Source organism: Manis javanica, chromosome 2 (assembly GCF_040802235.1).
Source record: "Manis javanica isolate MJ-LG chromosome 2, MJ_LKY, whole genome shotgun sequence".
Taxonomy (NCBI): domain Eukaryota; kingdom Metazoa; phylum Chordata; class Mammalia; order Pholidota; family Manidae; genus Manis; species Manis javanica.
Window position 1 is genome coordinate 181,412,443 of NC_133157.1, and position 23,144 is coordinate 181,435,586.

Genomic DNA, 23,144 nt, shown 5'->3' on the forward strand with positions numbered 1-23,144 from the left:
ACTGAACTTTCTCCTCTTCCATCCCCAGATCCCCCTCCCGTGTTAGTTGTTTGTCCCACACACATCTCCACCGCCCAAACCCATCTATGTATATTTCAGATCTCAGCTTAGATCTCTGGGCTGTTTGCCTGGGTTTTGTGTGCCACTCTCTGCCCCATTAACTTTGGTGCCCTTGCAGTGTTGTGCTGGAGCCAACTGGTACAGGCTTTCAAAGCTGATTGTTCACATCATTTCCCAGCTCCAGCGTTGTGTGACATCATATTGGCATCTCGGAATTGGCCATGGTATTTACACCACAAAAACTGGCACATGTTTTAAGTCAGGGCTTCCTTCATTATTTTTTTTAAATTAATGGTTGGGGAACATTTACCAGCACAACACTGCATCTCTCCTATATTTTCATAACACTCTTAACACCACTTATTTCTTCATTCATTCAGTGAATGTTTACCACTGCCTATCAGGTATCAGGTACTTTTGTATATAAAGTACAATATAAAGGTGGGCAAATAGGATAGTTTCTGCCATCGTGGAGCTTACAGTGTTGAAAGGGGAGAGACTGACCTTAGTCAAATATTCATGTAAGTAAAATATAAAATGATAAATATGTTAAGAACTAAAAATGCTTTAAAAATGTGCATAGGATATTTGACCTAGTCTAGCAAGGTTTTGCTGAGCTAAAATCTTAAGGATAATCTAGTGTTGTAGAAGGAACAAGGTAAAGGAATAGTGTTCCAGGCCAAAGGAACAGTAAGTACCATGGTCAGAGGGAATGTGACCCTTGGGAGCTAGGGAAAAGACAAGTGTGGCTGGAAGTCAGCCAGGAAGCTTGGTGGGAGATGCAGCTGTAGAGTTAAGGCAACACAGAGTTTTGTAGGTCCTACTGAGGAGTTTCACCTTTATCCTAAGAGCAGTGGAAAGTCACTGAAGAACACGTGGTGTAGTGGAAAATCAACACAGCAGGGTGGTTCAGTAACAAGCTAGGTTGCCTGGCTTGACGTACTGACTCTGCTGCTTGCTAGTATCTTACTGGTTCTCTGAGCCTCAATTTCTTCACAGATTAAATAGTAATAACATAATACCTATTCTATGGGGCTATTCATGAGGTTGTAAAGCTCTTAGAACATAAATGCTATCATATTTCATAAATGTTATTATATATAGGTGTTACATAAATGCTATGGAGGGAACTATTAAAAACGTCTTTGGTAAGATAACTGAATGTAGTGGGTGGTCTGTGGTCTAATAGGGGACACAGACATAAATAATTATAACATGAAGTAAGCACAAAAGATAGTGGTGACACAAAAATGAGGCAAGTTTAGTCTCTGGTGATTATTATGAGCAGAGTCATGGGCATAAGGGATGGTCCAGTTGCAGAGAGCAGCACTCTAAGAGCTGTGGAGACACACAAATGTCACTGTACCAGCTTAAGGCCTAGTGTAGGAAACACACATGAATGAAAATCAATGGGGAAAAAAATGTAGAGAGGTTACCAGTAGGGAGTGGTAATTTCAACTCAAAAACAAATGAAGAGGCTTTATGGAAGAGGACTCAGCATCATGGTTGATTGTGTGGGCTCTGGAAATAGGCCAGCTCATTTGAGAATTTGTACTTCACTAGCTGTGTGATTTGACCTCTCTAATCCTCAACGTCCTCATCTATAAAGTGGGAATAGTAACAATACTTAGCTCATAGGGTTGATACGCATTCAATTACTGCTTATAAAATCTTAAGATAAAACAATAAATGTTAAGCTAATGTTATTACATTATGAGTTGAACCTTGAGTGAGACAGATTTGATTGGCACTAAAGGAATAATATGAGTAAAGTCCCAGAAGTTGAAAAGCATGACACATTTAAAAAACAGCAAATCCATGCCACTCAAAGTATGGTCATCAGTGTCAATCTACACAGCTTTTACTAGTGCATGAGATAAATACAGGAATTGAGAACAAACATTTAGAAATTAAAAGAAAACAGAAAGTTGACATAATTTTATGCTTCTATAATTGTATACTCATAATGAAAACTGAGACTGGCAGTTTTGTATGTCTATTTTTTTGACTTCTTGCAAGTCTTTAATTGTATCTTGCAAAAATAACAGTCCATAACTGATCGGAAATAATACAAACTTGTCCTTTACCTCAGGTAATTTGAGAAAGAAGCAATGCATTGGAGCCAAATATAGCACCATAGAGATGATCCTGGAAAGGTGGGTCAGGATCATATTGTTAGGAACTTGTAGGAACCTTGAATGTCTCAGAGTTCATAGTGTATTTGGTGGGCAACAGGGTTAATAAGGTTAACTGGGGGTATGTGTATACAGGTAAAAGGACCTTACACGTTACACTTTTTTTTCCTCCAGTGAGCATGTGATTTTTCTTTTCTAATTAATTTTTTTTCCTGGTTAAGAGGAGAGACCTGAATTGCCCTGTTTTACAAAGAGAACTGTTTGTATTTGATAAGAGTGTGGTTAAACAAAGGAATTCAAATTTAACAAAACATTAAACAGTGTGAAAATATGTGAGCACACACTTGGAGACCAGGAATGCGTGTGGCTTGGGATAAGCTACGCTGGGAAATCAGATGAGCCCTTTCTTCAGGGCACCCTCACATAATTAATGCATCAACTAAGGAGAAAGGACTTTTCCTGATCTCCCAGTTTGGTCGTCTCGTCTACCATCATCCCAGACTCTAACAATCCTGCATTCGCAGGATAGGAAAACAACGGTTAAATAACCTCTTACTCGGGGGCGGCATTTGCCAGCTCACAGAGCGGAGCTTCCAGACGCCGTTGGCCAGGTTCCGAGGCCGACCAAGGTCTGTCACGCTTCCCTTTCAGCTCCACAACCCTGTCCTTCCCTACCTGCACAGCCACTCATTAAAGCACGGGGCACCTGTGCCAAGTCCTCCCCACCCGACCTGAAGCTGCTGCTTCTGAACACACTGCAGCCCGGAAGCCCAGGCCCTGCGGCTCTGCGAGGGTCTGAGGGCGACGCCTCAGTCCCTTTCGCCCTCATACTAAAGAAGCAAGGCCAAGGGCTTGGGATCCAGGGCGGGACACTCAGTTTTCCAACGGGAGCCAGCACCCAGCGGTGAGGAGCCCTCCGGCCGACCTGTGACCCTCGGGCCCCCCGAGTCCCGGCCGCCGCGCGTCCCGGGCCTCTGCGCCTCCGCCGGTCCCGCCCCGCCGCTCCGCCCGCAGCCCGGGGGGCAGGACCGCGGTCACGGGGCGGTGCGGAGGGCCCGACACGTCAGCGTGCGGCTGCCGCCACCTGAAGGCTGGGCTGCGAGCCGGACTCCGAGCAGCGCCGCTGCCGCCGCCCGGGCAGCCCCGGCAGGTGCGTTCGCTGCCCGGACCGGCTGTGCTGGTCCGGGGCCCTGGCTCCTCCCGGCGGGCGGGCGGAGGCCGATGCCGGCCCTGGGGGTGAACTTCCGAAGCAGCTCATTCGTGGGAGCGGCTGACGGACGGGGCTGGGAGGCCCCCAGAAGCCGGGCGGGTCTGCAGCTTCCGTGACCAGGGAGGGAGGCGCCGCGCACAGATGGGGAGGCCGCGTGCGGGCGTCGGGATGGAGGATGCTGCGGAGCCGAGGCGAGCGCGGCCCTGGGGGTTCCTCCCGGGGCGGCCTCCTTTGGCTCCTAGTTTCAGGGCCCAGGCCCAGGCGGCCTAGGAGTTTCCTTAGCCCCGCTTCTGGAATAAACCGCTAGCTCCCCTGGGCCCTGAGGTTGCTTTATCCAGGCTTTTACTTTTGGTGTGCGGCCCTAGGCTCCACTCAACTCTGAGTGTCCTGGGGTGAGTCCTGTCCAACTGGGCAGGGGCTCATAGTACTCAGTAAGAAATTGATGAACGAAGTAGACTGATGAATTAACGAACGAGTACGTGGATGAACACATGTGAAGTAGAGCTGAACGAAGGAATGCCCGAACAGATAAAAACGTATTTAAATGGAGGCAGTAAGAGACCCGAACTTGTAACTCATCTGTTCGTTTTCCAAAAAAGTTGTGTACATGGTACACTCTTGAAAATGTAATTATTGCTTGTGGCTACTTAAAAGGAGTTTTGTTTATGCTGTTTTTTAAAAGAAAAATCACCAGAAGCACCCCTTCATATTTCCACCTTACACAGATTTCATATATGCTGCTTAAAAACAAAATATGCCTAGGATTTTTTTTTCTTATTTGTGTTTTTTTTTTCTACTTTGGACTTTTGAAGAATCATTGTCACTGTAACATTAAATGTATTTCTGAAGGATAAGGATGACTCTAAAGGTAGAACTACGTAACTTGCTTTTAGTAACCTGTTGTGAAGCCAGTCTCTTGAATTGGGGTTGTGAAGAATCCTGTTTTTCTGAGACAGGGACTGGCTTGTTTGTGGGTGACTGAAGAAGGCTGAATGTAGTCCACAGAGGAAAAGAGAGACATTTCTCTGTACAGACACTTCAGAAGTTACATAGGTCAAGACTGCTTTAATACGGTGGGTCACTGCATCAGTTCTAGGTTTCCAGGCCTGATTTTCAGAAAACCTGGATGACTTTGGACTTGTTACTTGAGCTCTTTAGGTCTCAGTTTCTTAATCGCCAAGTTAAGGGAGGGCTGGTGGGGCCCTTTCCTGAGTTAGACTTCTGGGATTCTCTTTTATTAGGGGTAAGAGGTGAAAGCTATAGGTGATTTCAGGGAATTATTCCCACTTCAACTGTTCTGCTTGGAATTCTGTAGACTCTTGGCTCTGCAAATTACGTCTCATTCCTCTTCCTTTCCACATCTGCTACAAAAAGACCTGGGAGTTTGAGAATTACAATAGACTCTGGGCTCCAGGTAAGAAAGGAGGGCAAGATTTCATTCTGTAGTGCCTCAGGCTTCCAGTTCAGTGTCTAACTTGTTTCCAGGGCATTCTGGCCTGACAGTGTCATATATCCCCAGCATATATAGGGAATTGTATCACTATTAATTTGCATGCATTTGCACGACATTTGGAAACTAAAAGGACCTTAGAGATTTTTTCAATGGCATTTAAAAAGTCATTTTACATTTACATTTAAATATTTTTTGCATGCTGCATTTAACAAACAGAAAGTCCCAAATGTATTAAGTAAAATAAAATTGGTGTTACCTACTTCAGTTATGTCAGGTCTGTTGGAGAAGTGGAGTCAGATGTGGTGCTTGGTGGGAAAGACCAACCTTCTCAAACTCTTTTCCCAAAGATCCAAGTTATGGGGTCACATGTTCAGACATGGAATGTAGCAAAGGTAGTATTTGTGGAGCACTGACCTGTACCAAGCACTGTTGCATTTAATCTTTTTACATATTTTGCCACATTTAATCCTCACTATAAACCTAAGAGCTAGGTACTATTGTAATCCCTATTCAACCTTCCTGAATGGAGTACTTAAAAAATGGGAAAGTCAGGTACTCAGAACAGGTAGATGGAGGCAGGGTTTCTCCCAGAAACATAAGCAGTCCCTTCTAGGAAAGTCTGTGTGGTGTGGGAGAATGTGATCTCTGTGTGTATTCCAGGATGTATATTAACTCTAGGGTATTGTGGATAAGTGAAGTTAGAATGGGAGCCCAGGAGTTGAGGGTTTGACTGAATTATAGAGAATTGGTTGTTACGTCATTTAAAAATTATTGAATTCTGTTGGGACTCTGGCAGACTGACACTTTGATCCCAAATTTGGGAGTCCTAATTTTAAATGAGTTGGTAGACTTACCAATTTAGGGAGTGTAAAATGGGTGACAACGTCAAGAGCTGTCATCAGGAATGGCACCTCAGGGCTTTGATCCATGAGTACCAAGCAGTGTTGTTCCTTGGGCTGCCTTCTGTCATTGGTAAGGTGCTGCCTCTCAACCTCCTTTTCATAAGAAAGACAACTTTTAATGCAGAAAAAGTATAAGGCATGCCTCTCCGTAATCCAGGGACAGGAATGTAAGATGAATTTCCAGAATCTTTATAATTAATTGACAGGAGCAAATGAGAGGCCTATAAAGTAGGTGGTTACTTTGTTTCTTCTATGTCAGTCAGGTTTAGCTTCATGGAAGGAATAGACCATTTGGGTTCCCCTGAGAAACTGAGAGCAGATGCCAGTTTGAATTAGCTCAGGAGGCTGAGATTTTCTGCCCTGAAGGCAGGTGTGATGGAATGGACCTTACTGTTGCTCACAATATTATGAAAGAAACATTAAAGCAAAAATTTTTATTACTTGCCCTGGAGCTAGAGCTTTAAAATGTACTTTCTTCTCCCTCTACCCTCTCTAAACCACTTAGCTTTTAAAAAGAAACAACCCATTCATGTGTTTGCTATAGTCAGATTATTAGTTCTTTCTCTGTATTCCTGGGCCCTGTTTCTTTTGGGTAGCAAAAAAGTAAGACTGGTGTTCTTCTAGGTCTCTGGAATTTTTCTTTACATGCAGTTATTATTTTATTCCACACCTATTAATTTCAGTGACCGTTTATTGAGTGTGTGCTATGTGCCAAATTAAGATGAATGAGAGACTGTGTTTAAGTAGGAAAGTGGCATATCCACAAATAATTGCACCACAGGGCGATGTGGGGGTAGTGACCATTCATTATTCCAGGAAAGAACTATAAGGAACTAGGTATGAGGAAGGCTTCACAGATCAGGTGAATTTTAGACTGGATTTTGAAGCCTAAGAGCTAAGAGGAGGGAGATGGGTGTTCTAAGTAGAGAGAACTATGTGAGCAAGGAAAAAGGGGTTGAGTATGAGCATGGCCCTCCAAGGGAGAAACGGGTTCAGTGTGGCTACAGGAGAAGGTCTTGTGAGGTTGGAGCCAGAGAATGAAGGTTCTTGAATGAAGGTATTATTTAGATGTTTTCACAGCCTAGATTATCTTTTTTAGAAATTTTTTAAGCTGAATTTTTGTGTAGAGGCATGCTATGATTGGATTTTCTTTAGAAAATAGTCTGGCAGTAGTGCTTTGGAAGAACTGGATATGGAAAAGCCTGGTGGCCAGAAGAAAATGAGGATGCTGTTGGTATAGTCCAAATGAAATAGGAAAAAAGTCTGAACTAAATAGATCTGAGACATATTCAGAAATAGGGCAGGATTTAATGGCTACTAAGTATGAGAAACAAGGCTGAAAATAATGGTGAGGTTTTGGAATTGCTTGACTGGGTGACTGGAGATGTCACTAACAAGGATAATAAATATAAGATGAAGAAGAGGTTTTGGGAGAAAGAAAGTGAGCAGAGGTAACTGTGGACTATCCAATGGAGATACCTCCTGGACAGCCTTGGCTGTAGCTGTACTGTGACATCACATGGCAGAGACCTGTCACACATTATGCCAAACATTTAATAAATTCAATAAATCATGTAAAAAGAAGGAAAAAAATACTTTTGTTAGACTTGACTAATGACCATTGCATCATACTTCAGGTGAGTTTCTTAGAACTCTAATACTGTGATTCTTAATGTAGGTTCCAGTGAAGGAAAAAAAGTTGGACAGTCAAACAATGAGGGCTTATTATAAGCCACCAAGGGAAACCGAAACAGAGCAACCCAGGCAGGAGTGGTTTAAAGGAACAAAGCAAATGGCAGAAGTGTAGCAGAGGAGAGGGATTGCTAAAGCCACAGGTATAGGCACATTTGAAATACTGAGAAGAAATTTGAGCTGGCTCTTCCAAATAACTATATTTCTTTAATGGTAAAAATATCACAAGCTTTCTTATTGTATTCAGCTTGTCAGTAAGAGACAAATAAGAGATTGTTCAGAGGTGCTGGGCAGAGAGGGTTTGGTCTTGTTTTGCAGAAAAAAGTTTTGGGAGACTTTGAACTAAAGGAAGAATAAAAGAGGAAGAGGAAGAAAAAACGGAAAGGATCAGGATTAGAAGGAATTTTCAGAACATTTAGTGAAATCTATGACAAATAGTTGCTAACAAACAAGGTAAAAGATGCAATGCTCTCCTAGTGTGGCATTAGATGAACTTGGAAAAAGGAGTATATTAGCATAGCACCATATATGTGTGTGTGTGTGTGTGTGTGTGTGTGTATATATTTGAAGTATCATTGACATACAATTTTATGTTGGTTTCAAATGTACAACACAGTGGTTCAACAGTTACCTATATTATTAAATCCTCACCCCCTCTAGTGTGGTTACTATCTATCAACATAGAAAGATGTTACAGAATCACTGACTATATTCTCCATGCTGTATTACATGACTAACTTATATTGTGATTGAGAATTATTGTGTCCCTTTATTTCCTTCCCCATCCTCCTTTTCCTGCCCCAACCCCTCCCCTTGGTAACCACTAGTCATCTCTTAGTGTCTATGAATCTACTGCTGTTTTGTTCCTTCAGTTTTCCCTTCTTTTTATATTCCACAAATAAGTGAAATCATATGGTATTTGTCTTTCTCTGCCTGGCTTATTTCACTGAGCATAATATCCTCTAGATCAACCCATGTTGCTGCAAATGGTTGGATTTTCTTTCCTTATTTGCTGAATAATATTCCATTGTGTATATGTACCACATCTTCTTTATCCATTCATCTATTGATGGACACTTAGATTGCTTCCATATCTTAGCTATTGCAAAAAGCATAGCACCTTATATTTAGAAAGAACTTTTACATTTGATTGTTACATGATCCCTCAAAAGAAGGTATAGTCAGATACTGTTATCTTTCTTTTATGAACTAAAAATCTGGGTATGAAGAGGACTCCGAGCCCTCTGTCTTTTACTCCACTGCTCTGTACATTGTGTCCATTGTAGCAGAGCTTTGCTTTGCCTTAGAACCTCAGCTTTTTATTTTGTGTGCTCTCTACCCCCAACCGTGTTAGGTCATGTAAAGTAAAAGTAAAGCAGATATTTGAAGGCTAATAAACCCAGGATCTCTGGCTAGAAAGAGTGATGGAAAGGATCCTTAACATCAGCTCTGCTCCATGCAGCAGGAATAGTCATAAAGCATTGTATATAGAGAATATCTGTGGAAATCATATGATACTCTCAACACAATAAGAAATTCTACAAAATAAAACTCTTATGATTAAATCTTCTATGAGGCAAATAACCCTTTTATAAAGTGAATAGCTAATCGTTCCTTAATATTGTCTTGATAAATTCACACTTTCAAATATGGAATTTGCTTAAAGCAGGATACATCTGCAGTAAGCAACATCAACATTGATTATATTGTATGTGAAGAGTTATCTAATTTGAGTATCAAATATGAAAATGGGGATCTGGAGCTGGATCCGCTAATCATTACAGACCATTTAAAGCATACTGAACATAAGGATTTTCAATAAAATCCATCTAGCTACCTTTACTGCTTACAGAGCACCTGCAGGTAGGACATTGGGTATGACAAAGCTTAGCTGGCACTAAAAGCCCTGCCAAGCCCAGCCTGGCACTGCCCCCATCTGATGGTGGGACCTGTAAGAGACAGTCAAGACTGTGACTCCAGCAACACAGTGTGCTGGGATAGGCAAACCAGAAGCTCTTGTGGGCTTTGGCTTCTACATCATTATTAAATGAAACTACATATAGTTCAAAGCAAAGTGACCAAAACAATTTTTAGGAGACATTAAGGTCTGTTGTTTACATGAAAAATCAAGTAGACAAAAGTCAATGGTAATATACAAAAGACAATTGGGTAAGATTTGAATAATGTAACTAATGAGGTTGAAGAATGTAATTCATAAGGGCAAACAGGGTTATAGAAAGTTTCAGTAGCATGATGTATTTAATATTATCTTCTATTGTCTATATTATATATGCATATATACAACTCTTCACATACAATATAATCAATGTCGATGTTGCTTACTGCAGATGCATCCTGCTCATGGTAAATGTGTGGGATATGCACATAAGCATACATTATATCTATTAATCTTTTATCTTTCTTATATATATGTACATGTGTGTATACATACATAAAGTCTCTTATTTTTAGAAAATTCATTTCTTCCTTGGAACATTTATGGCAGATTGTAAAAAAAAATGGTCAAATGAAGACTTCAGTGAATTCCAGAGTCCTGCTGGCCTGGTGCCTCAGTCCTCTGGTTTATTCCTGTTTTCAGTTGGCTTTGTAATGGGTTGAAGTGATAAAAAGAAAACATCCTTTCTTTTGCATGATGCTGTCAAGCCACTTATAATTTATCTTCTGCCTCCACATACATGTCTTTTTGTACACAGAACATTATTTGGAGAGTTATCAAAATACATCAGATCTATGTTATCCATGACTAATCTGAAGATACATTTGTTATGTTTGATTAAGTGTTCTAAATAATTAATGCTTTGTGTACTGTATTGCAAACTTTACCTTCTGAAACATCTGGCTGTTTTTTATATGGTTTTTCTTTCCATTAGCTTTTCTGAGCTAGAGATTACAGAAAACAAGGGGCTATAAGAAGATTAGAAAATGTACAGAGGATCACAAATCCTCAAAGTTAAGTTCTTTGAGAAGTGAGGGGAAATCATGGAAGTAAGTTTATTCTGACTCCATTTCACTACCTATTCAGTTCAAACGTTAGGATTTGCTACTTAAAGTCATCATTCATTAGCACCCTATGTTCTCTGCAGTTTAATGGTTAAAAACATTGGCTTTGAAGCCAGTTTCCTGGGTTCATGTCTCGGCTCTGCCATCAATACCTCTGTGACCTTGGACCAATTATATATCCTCTCTATGCCTCATTTTTTTCATCAATAAAGTGGGGGATAATAATTATAACTGCCTGTGGTAGGCAGCATAATGTCTTCCCCCAAAGATGTTAATGCTCTAATTCCCTGGAACCTGTGAAAGTGATAGGTTATGTGATAAAGGAGAATTAAGGTCACTGATGGAATTAAGATTGCTAATTATCTGACCTTAAAGAAGGGAGATTATCATGGTTTATCTGGGTGGACCCAATTAACAGTGGCAGTGGGGAACAAAAGAGGAGTCAGAGGGTTATGGAGATTGACTGTGGAAGAATGGCCAGAGAGAGGCATTGTAGCGAGCTCTGAGGATGGAGGGAGGAGACCATGAGAGAAGGAAGCGAAGGTGGCCATTAGAAGCTGGAAGAGGCAAAGATCCTTCCTCCTTTAGAGCCTCTGAAAGGAATGCTGCCCTGCCAGCACTTTGGTGAGTCCAGTGTTAGTCTTCTGATCTACAGAACTGTAAGATAATAAATTTGTATTGTTTGTGCCAACGAAATTGTGGTAATATGTCACAGCAATAAAGGAAAACTAATGCATTGTCCTATAGGTTTGTGGTAGGGTTAAAAAAATGTAAACATTTAGGACTGGCCTGCCTCATAGTAAATGCTCAGTCAATGTTAGCTACTACTACTACTATTATTATTATTATTATTATTATTATTATTATTATTATTATTCATGGTACTTTGGTGTTTCTTCTGTTTTTGCCCCTTTGTCATAGTTGTCTTGTGATTACCCATAATTGTTGGACTCTCTCGCCTCTCCTGACTGAGACCTAGGGGTTTCTCACTGTCATTGTAGTCCATATTCAATCTCCAGCCAAGTTGTCAAAATTACCATTTAGGTATTCTTACTAGTTCATGGCCTCAGATGCTTCTGCTCCAGCTAAGGAGATCTGGGCTGTGACTCTCTGGATCTGCCTGTCTTTCCAGATTGTAGGGTGGTCGTTTGCCCTGCACCCTTGGTTCTCTGTGAGGCCCAAGGAGAGTGATTGGTTTTCAGTTCATGCATTTTTATTTGTTGTTATAACGACAGGAGTGATGACAAACAGGTGGGGGCTGAAATTGGACCCACGGCAATGCTGTCATTACCATATAGCTTTAAGGAGCTGTTCTGTACTCGAGATCTTCATCTCTATACTTGACTTCTTTAATTTCTGTTCTGTGGTTTTCAGTGCATCGACGGCATTCCCAAACAGGCACTTTGCATGTTTTCTATTTTGGTTAATGATATATCAATCTGTGGGACAGTAGATAATGTGATGTTCTCAAATATAGGGTACAAAACAGGCTCAAAATCTGGGAGGTTATCCTTAACTCTTCCCTTTTCCTTATCCTCCAAAATTAATAAGTCACCAAATGTGTCTACCTGTGATAGCTCCTGAATTTTTCTATCTTCCCACCCCCATCCTGTCTTTGCTCTAATTGTACCCCTTATTGGCTTTTGCCTTGGCTAGGAAGAATCTTTTAAAGCATTTTATCTTCCACACTGCCTTGAGAGTTAGATCATAGCTGGATCATGTAACTTCCCTTCTTAAAATACCTACATTTTGAGAAATTGTCTGTAGAGTAAAATTTAAACTGCAAATATGATATTTAAGGTTCTTAAAGATTGGCATTAAAATGTATTTCTAAGTGCATTCCTGGTATATTCACTTACTATATTAGTATGCTAGGGCTACCATAACAAAATACCATAGACTGAGGGGCTTTAAAGCAGAAAATTATTTTCTCACAGTTCTGGAGCCTGGAAGTCCAAGATCAAGGAAGGTGTCAGCAGGTTTGTTTTTTTTTTCTGAGGCTTTTCTCCTTGTTGCAGATGGCCATCAACTTGCTGTTTTAGTTTACTTACATCCCTGGTGTCTCTGTGTGTCCAGATTTTCTCTTCTTATAAGGAAGCCAGTGAGATTGTATTAGGGCCCACCCCTAACATTCTCATTTTAACTTAATCACCTCTTTAAAGGCCCTATCTCCAAATATAGTCACATTTTAAGGTAGTGACCTAGAACTTCAACATAGATTTGGGCAGGGAGACAAGATTCAGACTATAACACCTACTATATCCCTCCATGTATTCTGTATGTACAAATCAGATCACATCATGAGTGCACATCATGACCTGGGAAGATTTAAAAAATACTGATTCCTGGGTTCCACCCAAGTTCTGAATCAGTAAGTCTGAAATGGGACTGGGAATTGGGAAAATACATTTGTTGTGTACATATGTGTGTGTGTTCGAATTTCTCCTTTGTGCTTTATAATGCTCCAGCTTCCCTAGACTTTTTACCATTTCTGGGGAACTTATTATAGGTGTTACACTTTTACTCATGGTTGTTCTTTAACTAGAAATACCCTCTGCAACACAGAGCTATGAAAATTTATTTGTCCTATAAGGCTGAGCTGAATTACCATCTTCTCTGTTACTTCTTCCATATTCTATCTTGTGATAATCCTGCAATACTTTATCATTACTTAACTATAAGTGCTTGTGAATTTATTTTCTTTTGTTTTGTCTGATAGTCATTTGCCTTCCTCTCATTAGCTTCCTAAAGTCAAGGATGACATAATCTTTATTTTCACATATCTGAAACAGTTGCTCTTAGTAGGGAGTCAATCAATATTTATAAAATGAATAAATGAATGAACTCATTAGTGAATGTAATAATTTTCTTACTACTTTTTATTTTTATTTTTTTTATTATTTTTATTTTGGTGTCATTAATCTGCAATTACATGAAGGACATTATGTTTACTAGGCTCCCCCCTTCACCAAGTCCCCCCCACATCCCTGTTCACAGTCACTGTCCATCAACATAGTCTTACTACTTTTTATACAATGGAGCCCATTGGATAAAACAAGCTTATCAGATGTAAAATCAGTGGTAGAATTTTTATTCTTGAATTAAACATCCTTAACATGAAAGATGAACAGTTTTTAATCTATATTTCCAATTTAGGTGTTTAAACATTAAAAATTTTCTCTTGAAGCAATGTAGAGTGAAGTTATCATAACAACTCATAACAGTGCCGTTTTTTTTCTCGCACTGAATTTTTCAAGGCAGAGTGTGGATGAGCCAATTCCTAAAGATGAATGGATTCCCCAGTGTCCTTGTTTATCCTCCCAGTCAAGAGCTGCTTCTTTATAGCTGGCATGTTAGGGTCTAATTGCTGAGCCAATAAGCTGTGTTTTCTGGGTCAATGAATAATGAACACAATTTTTAAAATAATTATATCAGCCAAGACACAGTTACTAGGCAGGCATCTAGAGTCTAGCATTTCATTTTTGATAGCATTTCAGAAACTCTAAAACTTCAACCCAGTATTTTCTAGAGATGGAATAATCACCTCTCAAATAATTTTCCAAAGTCTTCTGAACCAGTACAGGCAGTAGGAAAGATTGGCAAGGGAAGGACTGATATCTACTCATAGGGGAAGAAGGACTCTGCTTTGAAACTATAGAGATAAGACTTTGGATGTGGAAATTTACAAGGCTCAGAGAACCCTGAAACATCTTCAGAAGCTGAGTCCAGCAGAGTAATGGGAGTTTGTGTGTTGGCTTGGCTTGGAGTCTGTTTGGCACAAACCACACTGTAAACAAATCTTCAAACATTTGCATCTGCATACTGACTAGATTCTCAAAATGTCCAATTAAACACTTCCCAGTGGAAGAAATGTTTGTTTCCTCAGCTGACCAGGTGTCAGCCTGGCTTTTCTGATGGGGAAACAGTTTCAGCTGATAGTGTTGTATTCTCTCTCTTCTGGACCTGATCTTGTCTTTTTTCTTCAGACAAAATTATTCTTGATAGCTGTGGAGACTGCCAAGCTATGGACCATGGGATTAGGTTAGGCAACTAAAGAAAAATCGTTTTTGTCAAACCCAAGTAAACCTACTCAGTGCTATAGCTTCTTTTGCATAGTTCTAAACTCTTGTTGCTTGGAAAATTATAAAAGTGATAGCAGCTAGAAAAAGGAAAGAGCAGTTCTGAAATCTTTTAAAAAACAGAATTTTCCTAATTATTGAATTCATTTTTACAGTCCTTATCATTGTCATTATCATTTCAACAAATCCATATTGAATGATTTTTAATAGGGGTGTTGTGTATATAGTATATGCATGTCCCTTATTGACAAACACAGAAATGCTCAAGAGAGAGAGAGAAAAATTAGATAATTGGTGCAGTATGGATAGATAATTTGGCTTTGGAAAGGAGGGTGGGGAATTGTTTCACTGGAACATGAGCTGAGAAGGACTGTAGATAAAGGGATTGAAAAGTTTTGAGTGAGAGTGAAGAAAGCTGAGGCATCTCATGGTCAGAATATCGTATCCTCAGTTATGGAGAGGAGGGGAGCTTTTGCTGAGCATGAGGGGAGTAGGGGTGGAATTTGGGGCTTAAGGGGAGTGGAAAAACTTGGTAGCAGCTACTATGGGTAATTTGATAAGGGTCAACTGAAGATATAAATATAAGGGTTGCCAAGCAATGCAGAGGACACAGACGAGATCAGAGAGTTTTAGTTTATAGTGGAGACATTTGGCGTGATTAGGTATATGTTGATGGTGGTATTATTTTGCAAGCACAGAGAAAATTCAAAACTATATTTTGGGAATAGGTAACTAGGTGAGGAGGAAATTTTTTTTCTACAGTATAATGAAAGCATTGTTGTAATTATTAACTACCAAGTAAAGTTGTGAGCCAATATTAATCTGAATGGTGTCAAATTAAACAAATCACTGCCAAGACCTATGTCAAGGAGCTTACCACTTATGTTTTCTTCCAGGAGTTTTATAATTTCAGGTCTTATATTTAAGTCTTTAATCCATTTTGAGTTAATATTTTGTATGGTGTAAGATAGTTTTCCAGTTTCATTCTTTTGCATGTGATTTTCCAATTTTCCCAGCACCACTTATTGAAGAAACTGTCTTTTCCACATTGTATATTCTTGGATCCTTTGTCATTAATAAATTGATGACATATTTGTGGTTTATGTCTGGATTCTCTGTTCTGTTATATTTAGGTATGTGTTTGTTTTTTTGGCAATACCTTTCTGTTTTAATTTCTATATCTTTGTAATGTAGCTTGAAATCAGGGAACATGATGCCTCCAGCTTTGTTCTTTTTTCTCAAGATTGCTTTGGCTATTTGGAGTCTTGTGTAATTCTGTACAAATACTAGGATTGTTTGTTCCTTTTCTGTGGAAAATGCCATTGGAATTTTGATAGGCATTGAATTTATGTATTGCTTTGGGTAATATGGACATTTACACCATTTTGGTTCTTCCAATCCATGAGCACAGAATATCTTCCCATTTATTTGTGTCTTCTTCAGTTTTTTTCCATTAATGTCTTATAGTTTTCAATATATAGGTCTTTCACCTCTGTCATTAAATTTATTCCTGGATATTTTATTATTTGTGATGCGGTTGTAACATTTTCTACATATAATATGTCATCTGTATAGTTTTATTTCTTCCTTTCCAGTTTGGGTATCTTTTATTTCTTTTTCTTGTCTAAGGCTTTTGCTAGAACTTCCAATACTATGTTGAAACAACTTTGTTTACAATATCCATATGTTTTAAAGTATATTTTATTTTATTATTATTCAGTTATGGTGGGCTAACAGATCAGGAAATGATTGCCTTGAAGAGATAATTTGTTACTTACAGTTCCCAAGAGGAGGGGTATGCCATGTCATGCAAGGCTATATGGGAAGCACAAAGGTCAGTTAGGAGGCAGAAGGAATGAGGAGAAAGCATGGGCAAAAAACTTTATTGTGAATTTTATGAGAAAGCATGGGTGACATGAGGTAAGCAGGTTTAGGATTGGCTAGCTTGAATAATTTCAGTGGGCTGTCAAGTATAGGGACTATACCTGGCCCTGGGTTGATTAGGACAGGGGAATATTGGCTTGGCATGTGAGAGTTGGATAAAGGAAAAGTGGTTGGTTTTCATATGAAAGGAAAATTCATAGGAGAGTCTAAAAATTAGCTAATCATGGGAGGGGCAGTTCTTACCAGTCTTTGAGGTCCCAGATGCCAGAGCATCAAGAATACAGAAAATAAGAACATATAGTTAATACATCACATATCAGAATCAGGGAAGATTCTGATTGGCCTTGCTTGGTTCATTCAATCTCTGTAGTTTGGGTGTGGAGTGTGGGGTTAGGAATGGTACTGTGATTGGCAGCCAACCTAGACCACAACTGAGTACAGGAAGGATAAGCTTAAAGAAAAAGAAAACAGAAAAAAGGTAAAATATGCTGGGAAGCCAAAACCTGTAGCTACCATAGTCTACTAGAAGGTGACAATAGCCATCTTGGTTCAGCTCTCCAGGTGACAGTGCAAATGTGGCTTGTAACTTCTGGATGTCAGAGAAATTAGGGTTTTTGTTTATATTTTAAAAACTCTTGTTGCACATGTACTGCTCCTTGGCTTGATGTCTTTCTTTTGTCCTGCATTTCCACAAGCTTATAGAGTTCCTGAAACACAGTGTCCAAAAGTAAACTCATCATTTGTCTTCCAATCACCTTGATTAAGTTCCAGAGTTTTGCTCAGTGGCTACAGCAACAGTGCCTTTTTCTTTGACTCCCTGCCTTCCCCCTATATCAAGTCTTCTATCTTCTAAAATCTCTCTTAGATTTACTTCTTTCTTATCCATGTTTGCTGCTGCTTTTCTATATAGGAACTTCATTACCTTTCCAGTCTTTTCTTTTGAATCCACCTTTCTTAATATTGTCAAATTTGTCTCACTGGGGAAAAATCATCCAAATAAACCCCCAAGTTACTTGAACATTATGGAGAGAGAATGGTGCATATATGGCACAAGGGTGAATGTCTGGCGATCTAAATTCAAGTCACTTCACATTCCTCCTATGAATTTTATCAAAGATATCTGGTGGCTTGAAAGAGAAATTGTATGTTTGAAAAAATGTTGGTAAACTAATATATTCAGATGATGATATCTTTATTTCTCTTTGTATGCTGTGTGAATTCTAAGTCTTTTCCAAATTCTAATTTTCAGCCTCATCTCCTCTTTCAGTTGGAATTCTTCTGTACCCACTCTGAGCCCAAGTTTTTTAAGTTTGTTTATATCTTTGTATCTTTCTACACTGTTCCAAAAACTGAAATGCCCTTTGTTCTCCTGTCTGCCAACTAAACCTTAGCATCTTTTAAAGTCTGACTGAATCCTACCTCTTTTGAAGTTGTTTTTAATTATCCAGATCACCCATATTCTTTTTTTTTCTTGCACTTCATTTTCAACACTGATTATTTACTATTTACTTTTTTCTTATCTTTCAGTATCTACAATATATTTTCTACTTCTGAGGGCAGGAACCTTGACTTTCACTTCTTTTGTATCATGCATAGTTTGGTTGTATAGTTTGTAGATAAATAGTTGATTAATTGTTAATTGGGAAAAAAGTGCCTATCTTCAATAATTACATTTTGGATATTCTTTGTGAACTACTTTTTTTCCCCATGGGAAGAAATAATTGTAGATAGACTCACAGATCCTGAAACAGTTTAGTCCATTTTAAAAAATCCTTATTGAATTCTGGGACATATGGGAAATGTTGAATAAAGGTCCATTTGTTCACTTATTCAGTCAACAAATATTGATTATCTACTGTTTGCCCCATACTCAGTGAGTTATTATAATATATTCATAGTATTAGACATTGAGAATCCAAATATGAATCTGACATGATCTTCATTCTTAATTTGTTTTACTTGACCAATGATGACACCATTGGATGATTATAAGACAGTACAGAAGAGTAAATGATATGCTTGGACACACAAAGAAATGAATAATTCATTCTAACTCAGATAGTTCAGCAAAGGATTCACAGAAGAGATAACATTCAGGAAAAAAATGAAGCATGCAGGGAGGTAGCATTAACAGTCATGTTAGCTTTGTGAAAATTTCTCACTTTACACAGTGTTGTTAAAAATTAATATGCCAGATAGAAGCCACAGGGCATAAATATGCAAAGAAGTAAAAAGCTAACCTTTTCAAACAATAAGGCTTCTCTCTCACTTACCAACTTTACATTTCCCTGTATGGCCCCGGAAGATGACTGGTTAGCCAGAGACGGGTAAGATTCCTCAAGGGAGGAACAACCTAAGACAGGCACAGTCACAGGGGGGCCATCAGGTGAGAAATTGGGGATCAACAGAGGTGAGGCTTAGAACCTCACCCCCCCTGTTCTGAGAGAAATCTTCTGTATCCATGGATGTTTTATTGCCCCTGTCTAGCTTGGATTAACACTTAGTCTACAGGCACACACCTGATCATCTACATTTACTCTCTTACAACACTAAACTATGTTTTCTACCTTTATCTTGCATCTACCTACCACTTCAGCATTTTATTAAAAATAATAATAGAGAAATGTGGTATCCACATATAAATCAAGTATAAAAATCAAATAAATATTCATAGTTGAACTGATTGTTTATAGTTCATAATGCATGATCAAAACCGAAAGTTTCTGTGATGACTGCCCTTGTACTGTTCACCATGTAACTTATTCACTATGTAAGAATCTGTTCTCCAGGTAAGAATTTGTTCGTTATGCTTCAGAAGATTGGAGACTGATGAAAGTTAGGCTTGGGGTGGATTAATGATTGTGCATTGAGCATTGACTCCCCTATACAGAATTTTATTGTTGTTAACAACCATTTGATCAATAAATATGAGAGATGCCCTCTTAAAAAAAAAGAAAAAAAGTACAGACTTCAAAAAAAAAATTAATATGCCAGAGAGGAAAGATGGAGTAGATGTACTTTTTCCTATTTATCCCACTAAGCACAACTAAAAACAACTAAATTCCATGTATCTATATCTATATCTATATCTGTCTATATATCTCAAATGTAAGAAAATTCTGAAATATGGAGAGAAGAAGGAAGACCAGATAGGGACCTTGGGACCTGAGTTCCCTGTGTTTTCTTTTTGTGTCATATAGTTCAGACTTGGAGCTGAGAAAGCTGTCAACTTGGAAATGCCAATGAGTACAGACCAGAAAAAAGAAATATCAACAAAGTCCTGTCTCTCTAGCTAGAGGATCAGGAAAAGGATAGTCTAGCAAGACAGAAAACTTAGAAAGTAACCACTCTATTCCAGTCAAACATTACAAAAAACAAAAATCTGTAGTTCCCGCTGTAACCTATGCCAACAAAGACTGATTGGGTATAGCTTAGACTTCTAGTCTCATAAGGATATTACAAGTATCCTAATAATCCTGCCAGAATGGTGTCAGAGAATACCAACCAGGAAGCCAGGGCTTTCATACCCACCAGCCATTAATGAGCGTCTCCTCTCCCAACCCCATCTGTAGAGTAAGTAGAGACCAAATAGGCCCAATTGACTACTGCACCCCCTCCTTCCAAGCTTGCATGATGTCAGAGAAGATCTAGTGGAGAGTCAGGACTTTCACTTTTTGCCAGCAGTAATGACAACATGTCACTATATTGCTGGTGGAGACCATTTGGGGTATCTGGAATTTCCACCTTCCCTCAGAATTTATAAGGAGACCTCTTTTTTTGAGTGACAGTGGGGACCAAGTGGGGAGTCTGGACTGCTTATCTCTAGTGGCAGTTTTGAGGTAGTAGTACATACCCACCCATTCCATTTCTTCTACTGCAGTAGTATCAGAGAAAACAAGCTAAAATAGAAGGTTTAAATAAGATCCAGAGTTTAATAATAACAAAAATATCTGATTTTCTATTGAAAATCATTTGTCATAACAAAAAACCCAAAGATCTCAAAATTAATAAAGAAGAAAATCAATATAGATGTCAACACCAAGATGACAGATTTTAGAATTATCTGATACTGTAAAGCAGCCAGATAAAAATGCGCAAGGAGCAATTACAAACATGCTAGAAACAAATGAAAAAATAGAAAGCTTCAGAAAAGAAGTAGAAGATAAAAAGAAGAATCAAATAGAAATTTGTATTTGAAAAATACTAGAAGCAAATAAAAATATCAGTGAATGGGCTCAGTGAAACAGCAGAATGGAGCGGACAGAAGAAATAATCAGTAAACTGGGTATTGCCCAATTTGGCCAATGTATAAAGAAAAGACTGAAAAAAAAATGAGCAGAGCCTCTAGGAGTTGTGGCACTGTAAGAAAAGATCTAACATTCATGTTATGGAGTCTCAGAAAGAAAAAAGAAATCAGGATTAAAAAAAAACTTGCAGAGAGATAATGGCTGAAAACTTCCCAAATTTGATAAGAAACACAAACCTAGAGATTCAGGAAGCTGAGCAAAGTTCTAAACAATATAAACTCAAGAGATCTCTGCCAACACACAGTATAAGTAAACTTTTTAAAACTAAAGACAAAGAATAAAAATCTTGAAAACAGCCAGAGAAAAATGACACTTAACTTATAGGGGAAAAAGAATGAGAGTGGATTTCTCATAAGAAATCATGGAGGCCAGAAAATGGTGGCACAATATTTTCTGGGTGCTGAAATAAAATAACTGTTAACCCAGAATCTTACACCCAGCGAACATATCTTTCAGGAATAAAGGGGAAATCAGGACATTCTTGGGTATAAGAAAACCTTAATCAGGCCTACCCTAAAAGAATGGCTAAAATAAATTCTCTGAACTGAAAGGAAATGATAAAAGAAAGAACCTTGGAACATTAGGAAGGAAGGAGTGAACATGGTCAGCAAATATGTCAGCAAATACAATTGGCTGTCCTTTTCTTCATGAGATTTCTTATTTTTTGATGATTGAGGTGAAAATTTTAACGCTCTTTAAATGTGGTTTTAAATGTATGTAGATAAAATATTTAAGAAAATTATAGTATAAACATGGAAGGATAAAGGGACATAATAGGAGGTAAGTTTTTATACTTCACTCAAATTGTATGATATATACTCGTAAACCATATAAATTAAAAGATATAAAAGATATATACTTGAAAACAGTATAAATTAGTGAAAATGGAGTTCTAAAAGATGCTCAACTAACCCACAGCAGGCAGGAAAAAATACTCAGAGAAACAAAAAAAGAGGAAATATAGAAAACAAAAAATAAAATGACAGACTTACGCTCTAATGTATCAATAATTACATTAAGTGAAAATCATGTAAAATACACCAGTTGAAAAACAGAGACTGGCAGAGTGGGTTTGAAAATATTACCCAACTTTGTGCTGTCTATAAGAAACTCATTTGAAATATAACAATATAGGCATGTTGAAAATAAAAGGATGGGAAAACTTTAAACAGTTGATTCTTGTTATTTTTGGTAGCTAATAAAATCACTGTGAACACTGAATTAGCAAATATTGAACAGCTGTTCCTAGCGGAAATACAGGGTTAGGTTCCTGTGAGCCTCTTCTCACATTTTTTGTCAACTGACCAATACATGTTTTGTGTGTGTTTGTGTTTAAAGATACCTTGTTGAGTACATACTATTGATTCATTAAGTTTGAACTCACCTCCAACAGCACTGTAACTCATGTCTGATCAAAGCTTATATAACACGTTTTCTGTATAAAGCACATCACAGCCTTCTTGTCCTTATGAAAAGTAATCAGCACTTCAACACTGTTTGGGCCATTTTAAGCAGTGAAATCACCAATGAAAAGCACAAAAATGAGAAAAATGTGGCACTAAACAGACTGAAAATACATTTGTTTACAGCTTGAGATCTGAAACAAGAAGGCTAAGTTTTGCCTTATTTGATGGTAGCTGGGAATATATGTATCAGGTAACTCAAGTTTTTTGTTGCTTTGTCCATGGATGATTGTAGAAGTACTGCTAGTATTGAATTTAAGATTATAAATAAATTTTAGTGAGCGGGTGAATTAGCAAACATGGAATCCATAAATAATGAAAGCTGATTGTACCATGCAAAGATTAATCAAAGAAAAGCAGAAGTGTCTATATAATATCAGGTAAAGTAAACTTTAGGGCAAAGAAAATAATGCAAGGCAAAGAGATGTTGTGTAATGATGAAAGAGTTAATCCACCAAGAAGACATAACAATGCTAAATGTGTAGGACCAAAAAAATAGCTGCAAAACATGTGAAGTAAAAACTAAAAACTAATGGAAATGAAAGGGAAAAAGACTAATTTTGTCATAGTTGGAGACTCATTGCCCCTCTCAACAACCGATAGAACATCTAGGCAGAAAATCAGCAAGCATATAGCAGAACTCAGCAATAGCACTACCCAAAAATATCTAATATTTACAGAACACCTCACCCAATAATAGCAGAATATACATTCTTTTCAAGTGCTCATGAAACATCATATGAAGATAGACCACACCATAGGCATAAAACAAACCTCAATTGAACTCATACAGAATTCATTCTTTGGCCACAATGCTATCAAAGTAGAAATGAATAACAGAAAGATAACAGGAAAATCTACAGACACTTATAAACTAAGCAACATACTTCTAAATTATGCTGTCCAACAGGAAGCTTTAAGGGATATTAAAAAAATAC

The 23,144-nt window shown here is 38.3% G+C and overlaps 1 protein-coding gene across 2 annotated transcripts in view; it reads left to right on the forward strand.

Moving 5' to 3' along the window:
* Positions 1 to 2,837: 2,837 nt before the first annotated feature.
* The window catches only part of CPQ (carboxypeptidase Q), a 604,930-nt gene continuing 584,623 nt past the window's right edge, over positions 2,838 to 23,144 (forward strand). The window contains exon 1 of one of the 2 annotated variants that reach the window (XM_073229858.1): positions 2,838 to 3,345. The gene's annotated coding sequence lies outside the window, so the exon portion shown is untranslated. The remainder of the gene's footprint in view (positions 3,346 to 23,144) is intronic. The other variant, XM_036995821.2, reaches the window with a different exon arrangement.